Consider the following 20,329-nt stretch of genomic DNA (forward strand, 5'->3'; position numbering starts at 1 on the left):
CAGACATATTAGGCAAGCATTTTGGAGCTTTCACCTAAATAACTACAGGTGGTGAGATAAGCTGCACAATATAATTGACCTTTCAGTATATTGTTGCACACACACCATCTATTTAGCAAATGCCCTTGTTATCAACAGCAGCCTTTTAAACTCACCTGAGCTAACAGGTATGTGCGCTGGTTACTCTGCTGCGCTTAAAATTTCTTTTTTGGTTTGCTACAATGCCTTTTCTGAAACGTTGTCTCCTTCTGCTGGAACACTGACTTCTTTCATTTAATGCCTGCAGACTATAAAAGAGAACCCAACCCAAAAAGTTTGGTTGATTAGTCTGTGGCATTCTGTTAAACTGTTGCTTATGGCGGTCTCTGTGAGCTTCTCAGCGACATTCAGCCAGCCAGGTATCCTGCCTGCAGTAGATGGAATGTGGCAATGGAACGCTGGCTGCGCGTGTCATAATAGGCTCTGAGCCTTTATATACCTGTGCACAGCAGCAGCCACCTTCAGTCTGCTGCTGGACAGCCAGCAGCAGCAGCAGCAGGAGAGGTATGTAATCAGGAGCCCTCCTGCTAAGGGTAGACAGCTGCTCGTTCCACCCCACCCCCCGCCTTAATTGGTTCTCCTCCCTTCCAACGGTGTTGAGGCGGGTGGGAACAGCAGGGGGTGAAGGTGCTGTGTTTAAAGAGGTGGAGTTATGCAGATCTAAAACGCGTGGATTGCAGCAGCAGCAAGCCGAAAAGTGCAGGCATGTAAGGGATCTAGAGGTTGACAACATGTCTTCTTAACGGGAGTCCAGGAGCTCATCTCCACAAATGGACTTTTTAGGATCCTTGGGTGGCTCCGTAGTTTGAAACCAATTCTGGTTATCGCTTCTCGGCCTTTTGGCTAAGATCAAGTGTAGTATCTGTTCTTATCAGTTTAATATCTGATACGTCCCCTATCTGGGGACCATATATTAAATGGATTTTTAGAACAGGGAGATGGAAAAAGAGCTTGCTCTGTCCACTCCACGCATTGACCTGGTATTGCAGTATCTCCAGGACCGGTGCACCCCTTCTTTAATGCAGTTTCTAAAATCAGAAAGAATTGAATTCAATGTTTTTTGTTCATTTTGCTTGTTTGTCGGATTTTGGGATGGACTCTTTGGCTCTGCTTTTCTTCTCCTCATTGGATTTTTCATGTTCAAAGTTGCAGAAGCCAGATTACAAGCTCATTTTGGTTCAACTTCAGCAACTGTGCATTGCATTGCCATGTAATGTGATGCAATGCTATCTTTCTAGCTCTCCCTTTTTACTTCCTTTTGGATAAACAGACATATTAGGCAAGCATTTTGGAGCTTTCACCTAAATAACTACAGGTGGTGAGATAAGCTGCACAATATAATTGACCTTTCAGTATATTGTTGCACACACACCATCTATTTAGCAAATGCCCTTGTTATCAACAGCAGCCTTTTAAACTCACCTGAGCTAACAGGTATGTGCGCTGGTTACTCTGCTGCGCTTAAAATTTCTTTTTTGGTTTGCTACAATGCCTTTTCTGAAACGTTGTCTCCTTCTGCTGGAACACTGACTTCTTTCATTTAATGCCTGCAGACTATAAAAGAGAACCCAACCCAAAAAGTTTGGTTGATTAGTCTGTGGCATTCTGTTAAACTGTTGCTTATGGCGGTCTCTGTGAGCTTCTCAGCGACATTCAGCCAGCCAGGTATCCTGCCTGCAGTAGATGGAATGTGGCAATGGAACGCTGGCTGCGCGTGTCATAATAGGCTCTGAGCCTTTATATACCTGTGCACAGCAGCAGCCACCTTCAGTCTGCTGCTGGACAGCCAGCAGCAGCAGCAGCAGGAGAGGTATGTAATCAGGAGCCCTCCTGCTAAGGGTAGACAGCTGCTCGTTCCACCCCACCCCCCGCCTTAATTGGTTCTCCTCCCTTCCAACGGTGTTGAGGCGGGTGGGAACAGCAGGGGGTGAAGGTGCTGTGTTTAAAGAGGTGGAGTTATGCAGATCTAAAACGCGTGGATTGCAGCAGCAGCAAGCCGAAAAGTGCAGGCATGTAAGGGATCTAGAGGTTGACAACATGTCTTCTTAACGGGAGTCCAGGAGCTCATCTCCACAAATGGACTTTTTAGGATCCTTGGGTGGCTCCGTAGTTTGAAACCAATTCTGGTTATCGCTTCTCGGCCTTTTGGCTAAGATCAAGTGTAGTATCTGTTCTTATCAGTTTAATATCTGATACGTCCCCTATCTGGGGACCATATATTAAATGGATTTTTAGAACAGGGAGATGGAAAAAGAGCTTGCTCTGTCCACTCCACGCATTGACCTGGTATTGCAGTATCTCCAGGACCGGTGCACCCCTTCTTTAATGCAGTTTCTAAAATCAGAAAGAATTGAATTCAATGTTTTTTGTTCATTTTGCTTGTTTGTCGGATTTTGGGATGGACTCTTTGGCTCTGCTTTTCTTCTCCTCATTGGATTTTTCATGTTCAAAGTTGCAGAAGCCAGATTACAAGCTCATTTTGGTTCAACTTCAGCAACTGTGCATTGCATTGCCATGTAATGTGATGCAATGCTATCTTTCTAGCTCTCCCTTTTTACTTCCTTTTGGATAAACAGACATATTAGGCAAGCATTTTGGAGCTTTCACCTAAATAACTACAGGTGGTGAGATAAGCTGCACAATATAATTGACCTTTCAGTATATTGTTGCACACACACCATCTATTTAGCAAATGCCCTTGTTATCAACAGCAGCCTTTTAAACTCACCTGAGCTAACAGGTATGTGCGCTGGTTACTCTGCTGCGCTTAAAATTTCTTTTTTGGTTTGCTACAATGCCTTTTCTGAAACGTTGTCTCCTTCTGCTGGAACACTGACTTCTTTCATTTAATGCCTGCAGACTATAAAAGAGAACCCAACCCAAAAAGTTTGGTTGATTAGTCTGTGGCATTCTGTTAAACTGTTGCTTATGGCGGTCTCTGTGAGCTTCTCAGCGACATTCAGCCAGCCAGGTATCCTGCCTGCAGTAGATGGAATGTGGCAATGGAACGCTGGCTGCGCGTGTCATAATAGGCTCTGAGCCTTTATATACCTGTGCACAGCAGCAGCCACCTTCAGTCTGCTGCTGGACAGCCAGCAGCAGCAGCAGCAGGAGAGGTATGTAATCAGGAGCCCTCCTGCTAAGGGTAGACAGCTGCTCGTTCCACCCCACCCCCCGCCTTAATTGGTTCTCCTCCCTTCCAACGGTGTTGAGGCGGGTGGGAACAGCAGGGGGTGAAGGTGCTGTGTTTAAAGAGGTGGAGTTATGCAGATCTAAAACGCGTGGATTGCAGCAGCAGCAAGCCGAAAAGTGCAGGCATGTAAGGGATCTAGAGGTTGACAACATGTCTTCTTAACGGGAGTCCAGGAGCTCATCTCCACAAATGGACTTTTTAGGATCCTTGGGTGGCTCCGTAGTTTGAAACCAATTCTGGTTATCGCTTCTCGGCCTTTTGGCTAAGATCAAGTGTAGTATCTGTTCTTATCAGTTTAATATCTGATACGTCCCCTATCTGGGGACCATATATTAAATGGATTTTTAGAACAGGGAGATGGAAAAAGAGCTTGCTCTGTCCACTCCACGCATTGACCTGGTATTGCAGTATCTCCAGGACCGGTGCACCCCTTCTTTAATGCAGTTTCTAAAATCAGAAAGAATTGAATTCAATGTTTTTTGTTCATTTTGCTTGTTTGTCGGATTTTAGGATGGACTCTTTGGCTCTGCTTTTCTTCTCCTCATTGGATTTTTCATGTTCAAAGTTGCAGAAGCCAGATTACAAGCTCATTTTGGTTCAACTTCAGCAACTGTGCATTGCATTGCCATGTAATGTGATGCAATGCTATCTTTCTAGCTCTCCCTTTTTACTTCCTTTTGGATAAACAGACATATTAGGCAAGCATTTTGGAGCTTTCACCTAAATAACTACAGGTGGTGAGATAAGCTGCACAATATAATTGACCTTTCAGTATATTGTTGCACACACACCATCTATTTAGCAAATGCCCTTGTTATCAACAGCAGCCTTTTAAACTCACCTGAGCTAACAGGTATGTGCGCTGGTTACTCTGCTGCGCTTAAAATTTCTTTTTTGGTTTGCTACAATGCCTTTTCTGAAACGTTGTCTCCTTCTGCTGGAACACTGACTTCTTTCATTTAATGCCTGCAGACTATAAAAGAGAACCCAACCCAAAAAGTTTGGTTGATTAGTCTGTGGCATTCTGTTAAACTGTTGCTTATGGCGGTCTCTGTGAGCTTCTCAGCGACATTCAGCCAGCCAGGTATCCTGCCTGCAGTAGATGGAATGTGGCAATGGAACGCTGGCTGCGCGTGTCATAATAGGCTCTGAGCCTTTATATACCTGTGCACAGCAGCAGCCACCTTCAGTCTGCTGCTGGACAGCCAGCAGCAGCAGCAGCAGGAGAGGTATGTAATCAGGAGCCCTCCTGCTAAGGGTAGACAGCTGCTCGTTCCACCCCACCCCCCGCCTTAATTGGTTCTCCTCCCTTCCAACGGTGTTGAGGCGGGTGGGAACAGCAGGGGGTGAAGGTGCTGTGTTTAAAGAGGTGGAGTTATGCAGATCTAAAACGCGTGGATTGCAGCAGCAGCAAGCCGAAAAGTGCAGGCATGTAAGGGATCTAGAGGTTGACAACATGTCTTCTTAACGGGAGTCCAGGAGCTCATCTCCACAAATGGACTTTTTAGGATCCTTGGGTGGCTCCGTAGTTTGAAACCAATTCTGGTTATCGCTTCTCGGCCTTTTGGCTAAGATCAAGTGTAGTATCTGTTCTTATCAGTTTAATATCTGATACGTCCCCTATCTGGGGACCATATATTAAATGGATTTTTAGAACAGGGAGATGGAAAAAGAGCTTGCTCTGTCCACTCCACGCATTGACCTGGTATTGCAGTATCTCCAGGACCGGTGCACCCCTTCTTTAATGCAGTTTCTAAAATCAGAAAGAATTGAATTCAATGTTTTTTGTTCATTTTGCTTGTTTGTCGGATTTTAGGATGGACTCTTTGGCTCTGCTTTTCTTCTCCTCATTGGATTTTTCATGTTCAAAGTTGCAGAAGCCAGATTACAAGCTCATTTTGGTTCAACTTCAGCAACTGTGCATTGCATTGCCATGTAATGTGATGCAATGCTATCTTTCTAGCTCTCCCTTTTTACTTCCTTTTGGATAAACAGACATATTAGGCAAGCATTTTGGAGCTTTCACCTAAATAACTACAGGTGGTGAGATAAGCTGCACAATATAATTGACCTTTCAGTATATTGTTGCACACACACCATCTATTTAGCAAATGCCCTTGTTATCAACAGCAGCCTTTTAAACTCACCTGAGCTAACAGGTATGTGCGCTGGTTACTCTGCTGCGCTTAAAATTTCTTTTTTGGTTTGCTACAATGCCTTTTCTGAAACGTTGTCTCCTTCTGCTGGAACACTGACTTCTTTCATTTAATGCCTGCAGACTATAAAAGAGAACCCAACCCAAAAAGTTTGGTTGATTAGTCTGTGGCATTCTGTTAAACTGTTGCTTATGGCGGTCTCTGTGAGCTTCTCAGCGACATTCAGCCAGCCAGGTATCCTGCCTGCAGTAGATGGAATGTGGCAATGGAACGCTGGCTGCGCGTGTCATAATAGGCTCTGAGCCTTTATATACCTGTGCACAGCAGCAGCCACCTTCAGTCTGCTGCTGGACAGCCAGCAGCAGCAGCAGCAGGAGAGGTATGTAATCAGGAGCCCTCCTGCTAAGGGTAGACAGCTGCTCGTTCCACCCCACCCCCCGCCTTAATTGGTTCTCCTCCCTTCCAACGGTGTTGAGGCGGGTGGGAACAGCAGGGGGTGAAGGTGCTGTGTTTAAAGAGGTGGAGTTATGCAGATCTAAAACGCGTGGATTGCAGCAGCAGCAAGCCGAAAAGTGCAGGCATGTAAGGGATCTAGAGGTTGACAACATGTCTTCTTAACGGGAGTCCAGGAGCTCATCTCCACAAATGGACTTTTTAGGATCCTTGGGTGGCTCCGTAGTTTGAAACCAATTCTGGTTATCGCTTCTCGGCCTTTTGGCTAAGATCAAGTGTAGTATCTGTTCTTTTAAGAACACAAGAGCTACGATCTACACTTGACGAGAGCGATCGAACTCGGAAGGAGAAGAGCTTCGGAGCCCAGCTGACATCAGAGAACGAAGGCGGATATCGGTGGGAGGAAGAAGCTCTAAAGAATCCAGAAGAAGACGAAGACTCGGAGAAGAATCGGGCTGTCCTGTGGAATCTTCGAGGAAGAAAATCATCGAGACAAAGACCTTTCGGGGAATTTGTCCAGAACACGACGGGAGAAGAATCTGCATAGCTCCACCCATTCCGGGAAGAGTTCCAGATCCAGCTCCAAGAAGTAACTGCAGGAGGAAAGCCATGGCAAGCGCTGCGAGGAAGGCCGAAAAGAAGAGCCTGGAGCTGGGGACAGCCAGGAGGGCCCAGCCAGGAGCCGATTCTGACCCCAAGGACTCTGCCTCCACGACTGGCCAGCAGAAGGGACCCCAGAAGCCCCGCCACGAAGCTCCAGCCCTGGAGCCATGGATGCGGCAGACGGTGGCCCTGAAGCTGAAGGAAGTGGATGGGAGGGTGCCGGACATGTCCTCGGACGTGTTCTGCCAGAAGATGCTGCTGGATCGAGGCTTCTCCAGGTCGGACACCCTCAGCATCCAGACCTTCTTGACGGGGATCTTCTTCGTCACCTTCGCCACTGTGAACACCTGCAGGAGGTTCTGGGAAATGGTAAGCGCAAAAGGACCGGATAATTCTTTCTCTGCCTTTACAGGTAGCTGCCCTATCCAGAGGGATGAAAGGAGGATCACGGTCTCCATGCGCAACCCGCACACCCCAGGCCAAGACATCTGTACCTTCCTGAGACGCTTCTGTTTGGTTGTGAAGGAACCCTCTCACATCCTGAATGGACTCGGCTTCTGGACAGGTAAGTGGTCGGTGACCGTTAGACTTCACAGGGACCTGGCGTACTCAGACGGACTTCGGCACCTGCCCCCGACATTCTCCCTGGGCAACTCCTACGGCCTCATCTATTACCCGGACATGCCGCGGAACTGCAGGAGATGCGGCAAGAACGGCCACGAGATGAAGGACTGCAAGGAGGATGCCTGCAGGATTTGTCGAGTGACGGGACACAGCTCGAAGGACTGCCCGAAGAAGACGTCCTGCAACCTGTGTGGGCTGGCGGCTCATCTGTACAAGGATTGCCCCAGGCGTGAGAGATCCTGGGCATCGGTGGTTGCGACGACCCCAGCTACGAAGGACAAGGCCCCGACGACCAGGCCTGTGAAGGTCAAGGACGCGACAACCAAGGCCCCAGCGGCCAAGGCCGAGACGACCAAGGCCAAAGCGGTCAAGGAGTCGGTGGCCAAAGCCCCAGCGATGGTCCCAGCAGCTCCGAAGCAGAAGAAAAAGTCAAAGGAGGGTAAGAGTTCTGTCACCCCTCTCTCGATCCCTCCCCCTGCCACCCCCGTCCAATCCCCCCCCACCCCGGCCACCCCTGCTGAGGATTCCACTTCCTCTTCCTCCTTCCCCTACTCCTCAGCAGGTGTCCTTTCCCCTGCCCCGGCAGCCACTCTCCCTCCCCAGACCATGGTAGCGGTGGAATTAACCTTTCCTCCACCCGCCGCTATCTATTCCGAGGAGGATTTTCCCCTTCTTGTCTCCCCAGTTCCAACCCGGGGAAAGAGGAAGGTGGAGGACAGCCCTGCTACTGAATCCTCCAAAAAGAAGATTCTGGATTTCGTAGGCGAAAAGGAGGATACCCTCCCTGAGCCAGAAGAGATGGAGCACATGGTTGAGACCCTGGTGGCCGAGCCAGAAGAGGAGGAACTGGAGGTCGCCGAAATTGAGGCCGCGCTGCTTGACCAGATGGAGGAAGAGGGCCTGCTGGTGATCCCGTCACCAGCAGTCAACACCGACGAGGGACCACCCGACCGGAGTGGTAACTAAGGTGTATTGCCTGTGCTAACTTTTTCTTTTTTCCCTACATGATGGCTAATATTAACTTATTTTCCATTAATGTCAGGAGCATCAAGGACAAGTTCAGACGTCAGACTATTTATGCCTTCCTTACTTCCCAGTTGTGTGATGTTTATATGTTGCAGGAATGTTCCCTTCCCTCCTCTAGGTCCTTCAAACGTCTGGCCAGGGAGTGGTCCCACGGTCCATCCTACTGGTCCGGTGGGGGTGACTGCAAGTCTGCGGGGGTCGCAATTCTGATCAGGGGGGGCGCATTCACGCTTGAGTCCGTCCAGGAGCTCATCTGCGGCAGGGCTCTTGTTGTAGATGGCAACTGGGCGGGAGAACCTGTCAGGTTCATCAACGTGTATGCGTCCCCACTGAAGAATGAGCGTTTGGAGCTTTTCCAGACCCTGCGGCTTCAGCTTGCCACCACCAGGACCTTAGTGATGGCCGGGGATTTCAACTACCCCATCGAGGAGGACGGTCGTAGTTCTGGCACATCTGCCAAGTTGGACATCACGTCCAAGCTGCTCATCGAGATGGTAACCGAGGCCTCTCTTCAGGACGTGGTGGGCTCCATGGGGAGAGGCTCCACGAACTATTCGTGGAGCCGACCCGATGGCTCACTCCGCTCCAGGATTGACTTTGTGTTCACCTCTCGGGCAGTCAGGCAGAGTAGGCACTCGATGGTCTCCTGCTTCTTCTCCGACCACAGAGCCATTCACTTACAAGGTGTCCTCGGCGACGGTTTTCCGTCCGGCCCCGGCTCCTGGAAGCTGAATTGTGCTCTGCTGGCTCAGGATGAAGTCGTGGAGGAGCTGAGAGCAGCCTACGCAATGTGGCAGTCCTACAAGGGTAGCTTCCAAACAGTCTCTGATTGGTGGGAATATGTTAAACTTGAGTTTCGCTGTTTCTTTCAGGCCAAGGGTCGACAACAGGAGTGTGAGAAGAGGAGGGACTTCAGAGGGCTGCAGCGCGAGCTGCGGTCGCTGCAGGACCTTCTTCACTGCGGCTGGGATGTGAGGGAGGAGCTGGAGGAGACCAAGAAGAGCCTGAAAAGGCACTTTGAGGAGGAGTCCAAGCGAATCATCTTCCGTTCCAAAGTGGAGAATCTGGAGAAGGGTGAGAAATGTAACTCATTCTTTTTCAGGAAACTTCATGCCGGTCACACGCCCCTGAACGAGCTGCGAGACGAGAGCGGAAACATGCGACGTGGGAAGGAGGACGTGATGAGGGTCGTCAGCGACTTCTACAGCGAACTCTACTCCCACAAGACTACCGACCCCGACGCTGCTGATAAGTTCCTGTCAGGTATCACTAACCATCTTGATCCTGCAGGCACGGCAGCCTTGGACAAACCTCTGATGGTGGGCGAATTGCTCTCTGCCGCTAAATCCTTTAGGACCGGCAGGACCCCGGGCAGTGATGGTCTTCCAGCGGAGCTCTATGTAGCGCTGGGAGACCTCATCTGTCCGGACCTGTTGGACCTGTACGAGGAGATGGTGGTGGAGGGTAGAATGCCTCCATCTTTGAGGGAAGGAATGGTCACGATCCTGTACAAGCGGAAGGGAGAGAGGTGCGACCTGAGGAATTGGCGTCCCATCACTCTGCTCAACGTGGACTACAAGATCCTGGCCAAGACGATGGCGACACGACTTAAGACGGTCATCGGACGGATCATCCACCCGGACCAGACCTGCGGCATCCCTGGACGTCGCATCGCAGACAGCCTCGCTCTCGTGCGGGACACGGTCGAGTACATCAAGGTCCGCCGCGCACACGCGGCCCTGGTCTCCTTGGATCAGGAGAAGGCCTTCGACCGGGTTTCCCACGAGTTCATGGGCCGAGCTCTGCACCGGTTAGGTTTGGGTAACATGTTTTGTTCGTATGTCCGTCTGATGTATTTTGATATCCACAGCTCGGTGTTGGTGAACGGCTGGAAGACTGACCCCTTCCCTGTCCTCTCTGGGGTCAGACAAGGCTGCCCTCTATCACCTCTTCTTTTTGTTTGTGTTATAGAACTCTTCGCAGAGGCTATCCGGCAGAATGGAGAGATCAGAGGGATCACCGCACCGGGTCCGGGACGACACGAGGTCAAGTGCTCGCTCTACATGGACGACGTCACCGTCTTCTGCGCTGATCGTGGTTCAGTCGACGCCCTCGTCCAGACGTGTGAGAGGTTCGGCCGGGCTTCAGGGGCCAAAGTCAACTGCAGGAAGTCGGAAGCCATGCTCTTCGGGGATTGGCAGCCGGCCTCCTCCGCCCCCTTCCCCTTCAACATTCAACCGGATTTCCTCAAGGTGCTGGGAGTCTGGTTCGGGAAGGAAGGAGCGGCCCTCAAGTCCTGGCAAGAACGCTTGGCCAAGGTGAAGCAACGGATCGGACTCTGGAGCCTCAGACACCTCACTTGTGAGGGTAAGGCACTCGTCCTGCGTAATGAGGTCCTGCCCGTCTTGCAGTACACGGCGCAGGCCTGGCCCCCACACGTCACTGTGTGCAGGGCCATTACCAGGACAGTGTTTCACTTTGTCTGGGGATCCAAGATGGACAGAGTCAGGCGGGCCATCATGTACAAGGAGCCTCGCAAGGGTGGGAAGGGCGTTCCAGATATCCCCACCCTCCTGCGATCCTCTTTTGTGTGTGATTGTGTCCGCCGGACTTTGCAAGTCAAGAATGGCTCCGCGGGCAGGTCCATGTCTCGCTTCTTCCTGCTTCCTCTTTGGAGGCGACTCAGCTGGGACAAGTGGGACAGCTCCTTCCCCTACAACTGGACGACGCCATGGTTCTACGGAGACGTCGTTCGATTTGTGGGGGAGCATCAACTGGAGGGACTCAAGCCCGACTTGTGGAAGCCCAAAACTATCCACAAGCTAATCAGAGCCAAGGATGACGTGGAGAACATCACAGGACTTCACCAGGACACGCTGGAGACTGTGTGGACAAATGTGTCGTCTGACAGGCTGACCAACGGGCACAAGGACTTGTCGTGGATGGCGATTCAGGGCGGACTGCCCGTCCGGTCATTCATGCATGCCCGGAACCTGTGCAAGACCCGGTACTGCCCAAAGTGCCCCTTCGTGGAGGAAACATCTTTGCACACTTTTTGGGACTGCGGATTTGCACAGCGCCTATTGACTGCACTTGAGGACGACCTGAGGAACTCTGTCCCCAGGGCGAGCCTATCGCACCATTCTGTGCTTTACGGACTCTTCCCTGGGGTTCATACCGTCGGAGCCATCCAGGAAGCTTGGCGCCTTATGAACTGCTTCAAGGATGCCGTTTGGGTCGCCAGGAACCGGCTCATCTTGAGGAGGGAGAGGATGTCCATCCAGGACTGCCGCAGGCTGATCCACAGCCTGCTCAGAGACTATTCCATCATGGACGGTCCGGAGGACGAGGACGAGGACTAAACCCCTCCTCCCCCTCTCCCCTTATGTGTCTTGTCTTTCAATAAAGCTTCGGGCCTGTGATTTTCCCCTCCCCATCCCCTTTTTCCCAATCCCCATCCCTTATCACGGTTCGTTGTACTGTATTGATTGATATGCTTTTTCTTTCAGATTGAGTGTTTTGTGTAGCATAGGGGTGTGATGTGTCTAGTTAGTGCGTCGTATCCTCATGCTATGTAAATATGATGTAGAATTCTGTGTGTACTGGGCTGCGGCACTGTACACTGTCTGTTAACTTATTTTTTGTGCTAATAAAAGATATATTCAATCAAAAAATCTGTTCTTATCAGTTTAATATCTGATACGTCCCCTATCTGGGGACCATATATTAAATGGATTTTTAGAACAGGGAGATGGAAAAAGAGCTTGCTCTGTCCACTCCACGCATTGACCTGGTATTGCAGTATCTCCAGGACCGGTGCACCCCTTCTTTAATGCAGTTTCTAAAATCAGAAAGAATTGAATTCAATGTTTTTTGTTCATTTTGCTTGTTTGTCGGATTTTGGGATGGACTCTTTGGCTCTGCTTTTCTTCTCCTCATTGGATTTTTCATGTTCAAAGTTGCAGAAGCCAGATTACAAGCTCATTTTGGTTCAACTTCAGCAACTGTGCATTGCATTGCCATGTAATGTGATGCAATGCTATCTTTCTAGCTCTCCCTTTTTACTTCCTTTTGGATAAACAGACATATTAGGCAAGCATTTTGGAGCTTTCACCTAAATAACTACAGGTGGTGAGATAAGCTGCACAATATAATTGACCTTTCAGTATATTGTTGCACACACACCATCTATTTAGCAAATGCCCTTGTTATCAACAGCAGCCTTTTAAACTCACCTGAGCTAACAGGTATGTGCGCTGGTTACTCTGCTGCGCTTAAAATTTCTTTTTTGGTTTGCTACAATGCCTTTTCTGAAACGTTGTCTCCTTCTGCTGGAACACTGACTTCTTTCATTTAATGCCTGCAGACTATAAAAGAGAACCCAACCCAAAAAGTTTGGTTGATTAGTCTGTGGCATTCTGTTAAACTGTTGCTTATGGCGGTCTCTGTGAGCTTCTCAGCGACATTCAGCCAGCCAGGTATCCTGCCTGCAGTAGATGGAATGTGGCAATGGAACGCTGGCTGCGCGTGTCATAATAGGCTCTGAGCCTTTATATACCTGTGCACAGCAGCAGCCACCTTCAGTCTGCTGCTGGACAGCCAGCAGCAGCAGGAGAGGTATGTAATCAGGAGCCCTCCTGCTAAGGGTAGACAGCTGCTCGTTCCACCCCACCCCCCGCCTTAATTGGTTCTCCTCCCTTCCAACGGTGTTGAGGCGGGTGGGAACAGCAGGGGGTGAAGGTGCTGTGTTTAAAGAGGTGGAGTTATGCAGATCTAAAACGCGTGGATTGCAGCAGCAGCAAGCCGAAAAGTGCAGGCATGTAAGGGATCTAGAGGTTGACAACATGTCTTCTTAACGGGAGTCCAGGAGCTCATCTCCACAAATGGACTTTTTAGGATCCTTGGGTGGCTCCGTAGTTTGAAACCAATTCTGGTTATCGCTTCTCGGCCTTTTGGCTAAGATCAAGTGTAGTATCTGTTCTTATCAGTTTAATATCTGATACGTCCCCTATCTGGGGACCATATATTAAATGGATTTTTAGAACAGGGAGATGGAAAAAGAGCTTGCTCTGTCCACTCCACGCATTGACCTGGTATTGCAGTATCTCCAGGACCGGTGCACCCCTTCTTTAATGCAGTTTCTAAAATCAGAAAGAATTGAATTCAATGTTTTTTGTTCATTTTGCTTGTTTGTCGGATTTTGGGATGGACTCTTTGGCTCTGCTTTTCTTCTCCTCATTGGATTTTTCATGTTCAAAGTTGCAGAAGCCAGATTACAAGCTCATTTTGGTTCAACTTCAGCAACTGTGCATTGCATTGCCATGTAATGTGATGCAATGCTATCTTTCTAGCTCTCCCTTTTTACTTCCTTTTGGATAAACAGACATATTAGGCAAGCATTTTGGAGCTTTCACCTAAATAACTACAGGTGGTGAGATAAGCTGCACAATATAATTGACCTTTCAGTATATTGTTGCACACACACCATCTATTTAGCAAATGCCTTTGTTATCAACAGCAGCCTTTTAAACTCACCTGAGCTAACAGGTATGTGCGCTGGTTACTCTGCTGCGCTTAAAATTTCTTTTTTGGTTTGCTACAATGCCTTTTCTGAAACGTTGTCTCCTTCTGCTGGAACACTGACTTCTTTCATTTAATGCCTGCAGACTATAAAAGAGAACCCAACCCAAAAAGTTTGGTTGATTAGTCTGTGGCATTCTGTTAAACTGTTGCTTATGGCGGTCTCTGTGAGCTTCTCAGCGACATTCAGCCAGCCAGGTATCCTGCCTGCAGTAGATGGAATGTGGCAATGGAACGCTGGCTGCGCGTGTCATAATAGGCTCTGAGCCTTTATATACCTGTGCACAGCAGCAGCCACCTTCAGTCTGCTGCTGGACAGCCAGCAGCAGCAGCAGCAGGAGAGGTATGTAATCAGGAGCCCTCCTGCTAAGGGTAGACAGCTGCTCGTTCCACCCCACCCCCCGCCTTAATTGGTTCTCCTCCCTTCCAACGGTGTTGAGGCGGGTGGGAACAGCAGGGGGTGAAGGTGCTGTGTTTAAAGAGGTGGAGTTATGCAGATCTAAAACGCGTGGATTGCAGCAGCAGCAAGCCGAAAAGTGCAGGCATGTAAGGGATCTAGAGGTTGACAACATGTCTTCTTAACGGGAGTCCAGGAGCTCATCTCCACAAATGGACTTTTCAGGATCCTTGGGTGGCTCCGTAGTTTGAAACCAATTCTGGTTATCGCTTCTCGGCCTTTTGGCTAAGATCAAGTGTAGTATCTGTTCTTATCAGTTTAATATCTGATACGTCCCCTATCTGGGGACCATATATTAAATGGATTTTTAGAACAGGGAGATGGAAAAAGAGCTTGCTCTGTCCACTCCACGCATTGACCTGGTATTGCAGTATCTCCAGGACCGGTGCACCCCTTCTTTAATGCAGTTTCTAAAATCAGAAAGAATTGAATTCAATGTTTTTTGTTCATTTTGCTTGTTTGTCGGATTTTGGGATGGACTCTTTGGCTTTGCTTTTCTTCTTCTCATTGGATTTTTCATGTTCAAAGTTGCAGAAGCCAGATTACAAGCTCATTTTGGTTCAACTTCAGCAACTGTGCATTGCATTGCCATGTAATGTGATGCAATGCTATCTTTCTAGCTCTCCCTTTTTACTTCCTTTTGGATAAACAGACATATTAGGCAAGCATTTTGGAGCTTTCACCTAAATAACTACAGGTGGTGAGATAAGCTGCACAATATAATTGACCTTTCAGTATATTGTTGCACACACACCATCTATTTAGCAAATGCCCTTGTTATCAACAGCAGCCTTTTAAACTCACCTGAGCTAACAGGTATGTGCGCTGGTTACTCTGCTGCGCTTAAAATTTCTTTTTTGGTTTGCTACAATGCCTTTTCTGAAACGTTGTCTCCTTCTGCTGGAACACTGACTTCTTTCATTTAATGCCTGCAGACTATAAAAGAGAACCCAACCCAAAAAGTTTGGTTGATTAGTCTGTGGCATTCTGTTAAACTGTTGCTTATGGCGGTCTCTGTGAGCTTCTCAGCGACATTCAGCCAGCCAGGTATCCTGCCTGCAGTAGATGGAATGTGGCAATGGAACGCTGGCTGCGCGTGTCATAATAGGCTCTGAGCCTTTATATACCTGTGCACAGCAGCAGCCACCTTCAGTCTGCTGCTGGACAGCCAGCAGCAGCAGCAGCAGGAGAGGTATGTAATCAGGAGCCCTCCTGCTAAGGGTAGACAGCTGCTCGTTCCACCCCACCCCCCGCCTTAATTGGTTCTCCTCCCTTCCAACGGTGTTGAGGCGGGTGGGAACAGCAGGGGGTGAAGGTGCTGTGTTTAAAGAGGTGGAGTTATGCAGATCTAAAACGCGTGGATTGCAGCAGCAGCAAGCCGAAAAGTGCAGGCATGTAAGGGATCTAGAGGTTGACAACATGTCTTCTTAACGGGAGTCCAGGAGCTCATCTCCACAAATGGACTTTTCAGGATCCTTGGGTGGCTCCGTAGTTTGAAACCAATTCTGGTTATCGCTTCTCGGCCTTTTGGCTAAGATCAAGTGTAGTATCTGTTCTTATCAGTTTAATATCTGATACGTCCCCTATCTGGGGACCATATATTAAATGGATTTTTAGAACAGGGAGATGGAAAAAGAGCTTGCTCTGTCCACTCCACGCATTGACCTGGTATTGCAGTATCTCCAGGACCGGTGCACCCCTTCTTTAATGCAGTTTCTAAAATCAGAAAGAATTGAATTCAATGTTTTTTGTTCATTTTGCTTGTTTGTCGGATTTTGGGATGGACTCTTTGGCTTTGCTTTTCTTCTCCTCATTGGATTTTTCATGTTCAAAGTTGCAGAAGCCAGATTACAAGCTCATTTTGGTTCAACTTCAGCAACTGTGCATTGCATTGCCATGTAATGTGATGCAATGCTATCTTTCTAGCTCTCCCTTTTTACTTCCTTTTGGATAAACAGACATATTAGGCAAGCATTTTGGAGCTTTCACCTAAATAACTACAGGTGGTGAGATAAGCTGCACAATATAATTGACCTTTCAGTATATTGTTGCACACACACCATCTATTTAGCAAATGCCCTTGTTATCAACAGCAGCCTTTTAAACTCACCTGAGCTAACAGGTATGTGCGCTGGTTACTCTGCTGCGCTTAAAATTTCTTTTTTGGTTTGCTACAATGCCTTTTCTGAAACGTTGTCTCCTTCTGCTGGAACACTGACTTCTTTCATTTAATGCCTGCAGACTATAAAAGAGAACCCAACCCAAAAAGTTTGGTTGATTAGTCTGTGGCATTCTGTTAAACTGTTGCTTATGGCAGTCTCTGTGACCTTCTCAGCGACATTCAGCCAGCCAGGTATCCTGCCTGCAGTAGATGGAATGTGGCAATGGAACGCTGGCTGCGCGTGTCATAATAGGCTCTGAGCCTTTATATACCTGTGCACAGCAGCAGCCACCTTCAGTCTGCTGCTGGACAGCCAGCAGCAGCAGCAGCAGGAGAGGTATGTAATCAGGAGCCCTCCTGCTAAGGGTAGACAGCTGCTCGTTCCACCCCACCCCCCGCCTTAATTGGTTCTCCTCCCTTCCAACGGTGTTGAGGCGGGTGGGAACAGCAGGGGGTGAAGGTGCTGTGTTTAAAGAGGTGGAGTTATGCAGATCTAAAACGCGTGGATTGCAGCAGCAGCAAGCCGAAAAGTGCAGGCATGTAAGGGATCTAGAGGTTGACAACATGTCTTCTTAACGGGAGTCCAGGAGCTCATCTCCACAAATGGACTTTTTAGGATCCTTGGGTGGCTCCGTAGTTTGAAACCAATTCTGGTTATCGCTTCTCGGCCTTTTGGCTAAGATCAAGTGTAGTATCTGTTCTTATCAGTTTAATATCTGATACGTCCCCTATCTGGGGACCATATATTAAATGGATTTTTAGAACAGGGAGATGGAAAAAGAGCTTGCTCTGTCCACTCCACGCATTGACCTGGTATTGCAGTATCTCCAGGACCGGTGCACCCCTTCTTTAATGCAGTTTCTAAAATCAGAAAGAATTGAATTCAATGTTTTTTGTTCATTTTGCTTGTTTGTCGGATTTTGGGATGGACTCTTTGGCTCTGCTTTTCTTCTCCTCATTGGATTTTTCATGTTCAAAGTTGCAGAAGCCAGATTACAAGCTCATTTTGGTTCAACTTCAGCAACTGTGCATTGCATTGCCATGTAATGTGATGCAATGCTATCTTTCTAGCTCTCCCTTTTTACTTCCTTTTGGATAAACAGACATATTAGGCAAGCATTTTGGAGCTTTCACCTAAATAACTACAGGTGGTGAGATAAGCTGCACAATATAATTGACCTTTCAGTATATTGTTGCACACACACCATCTATTTAGCAAATGCCCTTGTTCTCAACAGCAGCCTTTTAAACTCACCTGAGCTAACAGGTATGTGCGCTGGTTACTCTGCTGCGCTTAAAATTTCTTTTTTGGTTTGCTACAATGCCTTTTCTGAAACGTTGTCTCCTTCTGCTGGAACACTGACTTCTTTCATTTAATGCCTGCAGACTATAAAAGAGAACCCAACCCAAAAAGTTTGGTTGATTAGTCTGTGGCATTCTGTTAAACTGTTGCTTATGGCGGTCTCTGTGAGCTTCTCAGCGACATTCAGCCAGCCAGGTATCCTGCCTGCAGTAGATGGAATGTGGCAATGGAACGCTGGCTGCGCGTGTCATAATAGGCTCTGAGCCTTTATATACCTGTGCACAGCAGCAGCCACCTTCAGTCTGCTGCTGGACAGCCAGCAGCAGCAGCAGCAGCAGGAGAGGTATGTAATCAGGAGCCCTCCTGCTAAGGGTAGACAGCTGCTCGTTCCACCCCACCCCCCGCCTTAATTGGTTCTCCTCCCTTCCAACGGTGTTGAGGCGGGTGGGAACAGCAGGGGGTGAAGGTGCTGTGTTTAAAGAGGTGGAGTTATGCAGATCTAAAATGCGTGGATTGCAGCAGCAGCAAGCCGAAAAGTGCAGGCATGTAAGGGATCTAGAGGTTGACAACATGTCTTCTTAACGGGAGTCCAGGAGCTCATCTCCACAAATGGACTTTTTAGGATCCTTGGGTGGCTCCGTAGTTTGAAACCAATTCTGGTTATCGCTTCTCGGCCTTTTGGCTAAGATCAAGTGTAGTATCTGTTCTTATCAGTTTAATATCTGATACGTCCCCTATCTGGGGACCATATATTAAATGGATTTTTAGAACAGGGAGATGGAAAAAGAGCTTGCTCTGTCCACTCCACGCATTGACCTGGTATTGCAGTATCTCCAGGACCGGTGCACCCCTTCTTTAATGCAGTTTCTAAAATCAGAAAGAATTGAATTCAATGTTTTTTGTTCATTTTGCTTGTTTGTCGGATTTTGGGATGGACTCTTTGGCTCTGCTTTTCTTCTCCTCATTGGATTTTTCATGTTCAAAGTTGCAGAAGCCAGATTACAAGCTCATTTTGGTTCAACTTCAGCAACTGTGCATTGCATTGCCATGTAATGTGATGCAATGCTATCTTTCTAGCTCTCCCTTTTTACTTCCTTTTGGATAAACAGACATATTAGGCAAGCATTTTGGAGCTTTCACCTAAATAACTACAGGTGGTGAGATAAGCTGCACAATATAATTGACCTTTCAGTATATTGTTGCACACACACCATCTATTTAGCAAATGCCCTTGTTATCAACAGCAGCCTTTTAAACTCACCTGAGCTAACAGGTATGTGCGCTGGTTACTCTGCTGCGCTTAAAATTTCTTTTTTGGTTTGCTACAATGCCTTTTCTGAAACGTTGTCTCCTTCTGCTGGAACACTGACTTCTTTCATTTAATGCCTGCAGACTATAAAAGAGAACCCAACCCAAAAAGTTTGGTTGATTAGTCTGTGGCATTCTGTTAAACTGTTGCTTATGGCGGTCTCTGTGAGCTTCTCAGCGACATTCAGCCAGCCAGGTATCCTGCCTGCAGTAGATGGAATGTGGCAATGGAACGCTGGCTGCGCGTGTCATAATAGGCTCTGAGCCTTTATATACCTGTGCACAGCAGCAGCCACCTTCAGTCTGCTGCTGGACAGCCAGCAGCAGCAGCAGCAGCAGCAGGAGAGGTATGTAATCAGGAGCCCTCCTGCTAAGGGTAGACAGCTGCTCGTTCCACCCCACCCCCCGCCTTAATTGGTTCTCCTCCCTTCCAACGGTGTTGAGGCGGGTGGGAACAGCAGGGGGTGAAGGTGCTGTGTTTAAAGAGGTGGAGTTATGCAGATCTAAAACGCGTGGATTGCAGCAGCAGCAAGCCGAAAAGTGCAGGCATGTAAGGGATCTAGAGGTTGACAACATGTCTTCTTAACGGGAGTCCAGGAGCTCATCTCCACAAATGGACTTTTTAGGATCCTTGGGTGGCTCCGTAGTTTGAAACCAATTCTGGTTATCGCTTCTCGGCCTTTTGGCTAAGATCAAGTGTAGTATCTGTTCTTATCAGTTTAATATCTGATACGTCCCCTATCTGGGGACCATATATTAAATGGATTTTTAGAACAGGGAGATGGAAAAAGAGCTTGCTCTGTCCACTCCACGCATTGACCTGGTATTGCAGTATCTCCAGGACCGGTGCACCCCTTCTTTAATGCAGTTTCTAAAATCAGAAAGAATTGAATTCAATGTTTTTTGTTCATTTTGCTTGTTTGTCGGATTTTGGGATGGACTCTTTGGCTCTGCTTTTCTTCTCCTCATTGGATTTTTCATGTTCAAAGTTGCAGAAGCCAGATTACAAGCTCATTTTGGTTCAACTTCAGCAACTGTGCATTGCATTGCCATGTAATGTGATGCAATGCTATCTTTCTAGCTCTCCCTTTTTACTTCCTTTTGGATAAACAGACATATTAGGCAAGCATTTTGGAGCTTTCACCTAAATAACTACAGGTGGTGAGATAAGCTGCACAATATAATTGACCTTTCAGTATATTGTTGCACACACACCATCTATTTAGCAAATGCCCTTGTTATCAACAGCAGCCTTTTAAACTCACCTGAGCTAACAGGTATGTGCGCTGGTTACTCTGCTGCGCTTAAAATTTCTTTTTTGGTTTGCTACAATGCCTTTTCTGAAACGTTGTCTCCTTCTGCTGGAACACTGACTTCTTTCATTTAATGCCTGCAGACTATAAAAGAGAACCCAACCCAAAAAGTT

At 47.9% G+C, this 20,329-nt stretch overlaps 11 non-coding genes and 1 pseudogene across 11 annotated transcripts; all 12 read left to right on the forward strand.

Moving 5' to 3' along the window:
• The first annotated feature begins 862 nt into the window (after positions 1 to 862).
• On the forward strand, positions 863 to 1,053 carry LOC141243250 (U2 spliceosomal RNA). Its single transcript, XR_012307543.1, has one exon. It is a non-coding gene; the product is annotated as a U2 spliceosomal RNA (small nuclear RNA).
• Positions 1,054 to 2,168: 1,115 nt separating this feature from the next.
• LOC141243251 (U2 spliceosomal RNA) lies at positions 2,169 to 2,359 on the forward strand. Its single transcript, XR_012307544.1, has one exon. It is a non-coding gene; the product is annotated as a U2 spliceosomal RNA (small nuclear RNA).
• Positions 2,360 to 3,474: 1,115 nt separating this feature from the next.
• Positions 3,475 to 3,665, forward strand: LOC141243252 (U2 spliceosomal RNA). Its single transcript, XR_012307545.1, has one exon. It is a non-coding gene; the product is annotated as a U2 spliceosomal RNA (small nuclear RNA).
• A 1,115-nt stretch (positions 3,666 to 4,780) lies between these two features.
• Positions 4,781 to 4,971, forward strand: LOC141243253 (U2 spliceosomal RNA). The gene has a single exon (XR_012307546.1). It is a non-coding gene; the product is annotated as a U2 spliceosomal RNA (small nuclear RNA).
• Positions 4,972 to 6,086: 1,115 nt separating this feature from the next.
• LOC141243350 (U2 spliceosomal RNA) lies at positions 6,087 to 6,164 on the forward strand (annotated as a pseudogene).
• A 5,564-nt stretch (positions 6,165 to 11,728) lies between these two features.
• LOC141243326 (U2 spliceosomal RNA) lies at positions 11,729 to 11,921 on the forward strand. The gene has a single exon (XR_012307613.1). It is a non-coding gene; the product is annotated as a U2 spliceosomal RNA (small nuclear RNA).
• A 1,109-nt stretch (positions 11,922 to 13,030) lies between these two features.
• Positions 13,031 to 13,221, forward strand: LOC141243256 (U2 spliceosomal RNA). Its single transcript, XR_012307547.1, has one exon. It is a non-coding gene; the product is annotated as a U2 spliceosomal RNA (small nuclear RNA).
• Positions 13,222 to 14,336: 1,115 nt separating this feature from the next.
• LOC141243257 (U2 spliceosomal RNA) lies at positions 14,337 to 14,527 on the forward strand. Its single transcript, XR_012307548.1, has one exon. It is a non-coding gene; the product is annotated as a U2 spliceosomal RNA (small nuclear RNA).
• Positions 14,528 to 15,642: 1,115 nt separating this feature from the next.
• LOC141243258 (U2 spliceosomal RNA) lies at positions 15,643 to 15,833 on the forward strand. The gene has a single exon (XR_012307549.1). It is a non-coding gene; the product is annotated as a U2 spliceosomal RNA (small nuclear RNA).
• Positions 15,834 to 16,948: 1,115 nt separating this feature from the next.
• On the forward strand, positions 16,949 to 17,139 carry LOC141243260 (U2 spliceosomal RNA). Its single transcript, XR_012307551.1, has one exon. It is a non-coding gene; the product is annotated as a U2 spliceosomal RNA (small nuclear RNA).
• A 1,118-nt stretch (positions 17,140 to 18,257) lies between these two features.
• LOC141243261 (U2 spliceosomal RNA) lies at positions 18,258 to 18,448 on the forward strand. The gene has a single exon (XR_012307552.1). It is a non-coding gene; the product is annotated as a U2 spliceosomal RNA (small nuclear RNA).
• Positions 18,449 to 19,569: 1,121 nt separating this feature from the next.
• On the forward strand, positions 19,570 to 19,760 carry LOC141243262 (U2 spliceosomal RNA). Its single transcript, XR_012307553.1, has one exon. It is a non-coding gene; the product is annotated as a U2 spliceosomal RNA (small nuclear RNA).
• Positions 19,761 to 20,329: the final 569 nt, after the last annotated feature.

Source organism: Phyllobates terribilis, unplaced genomic scaffold (assembly GCF_046119375.1).
Source record: "Phyllobates terribilis strain yellow unplaced genomic scaffold, ASM4611937v1 Scaffold_1213__1_contigs__length_355869, whole genome shotgun sequence".
Classification (NCBI taxonomy): Eukaryota; Metazoa; Chordata; class Amphibia; order Anura; family Dendrobatidae; genus Phyllobates; species Phyllobates terribilis.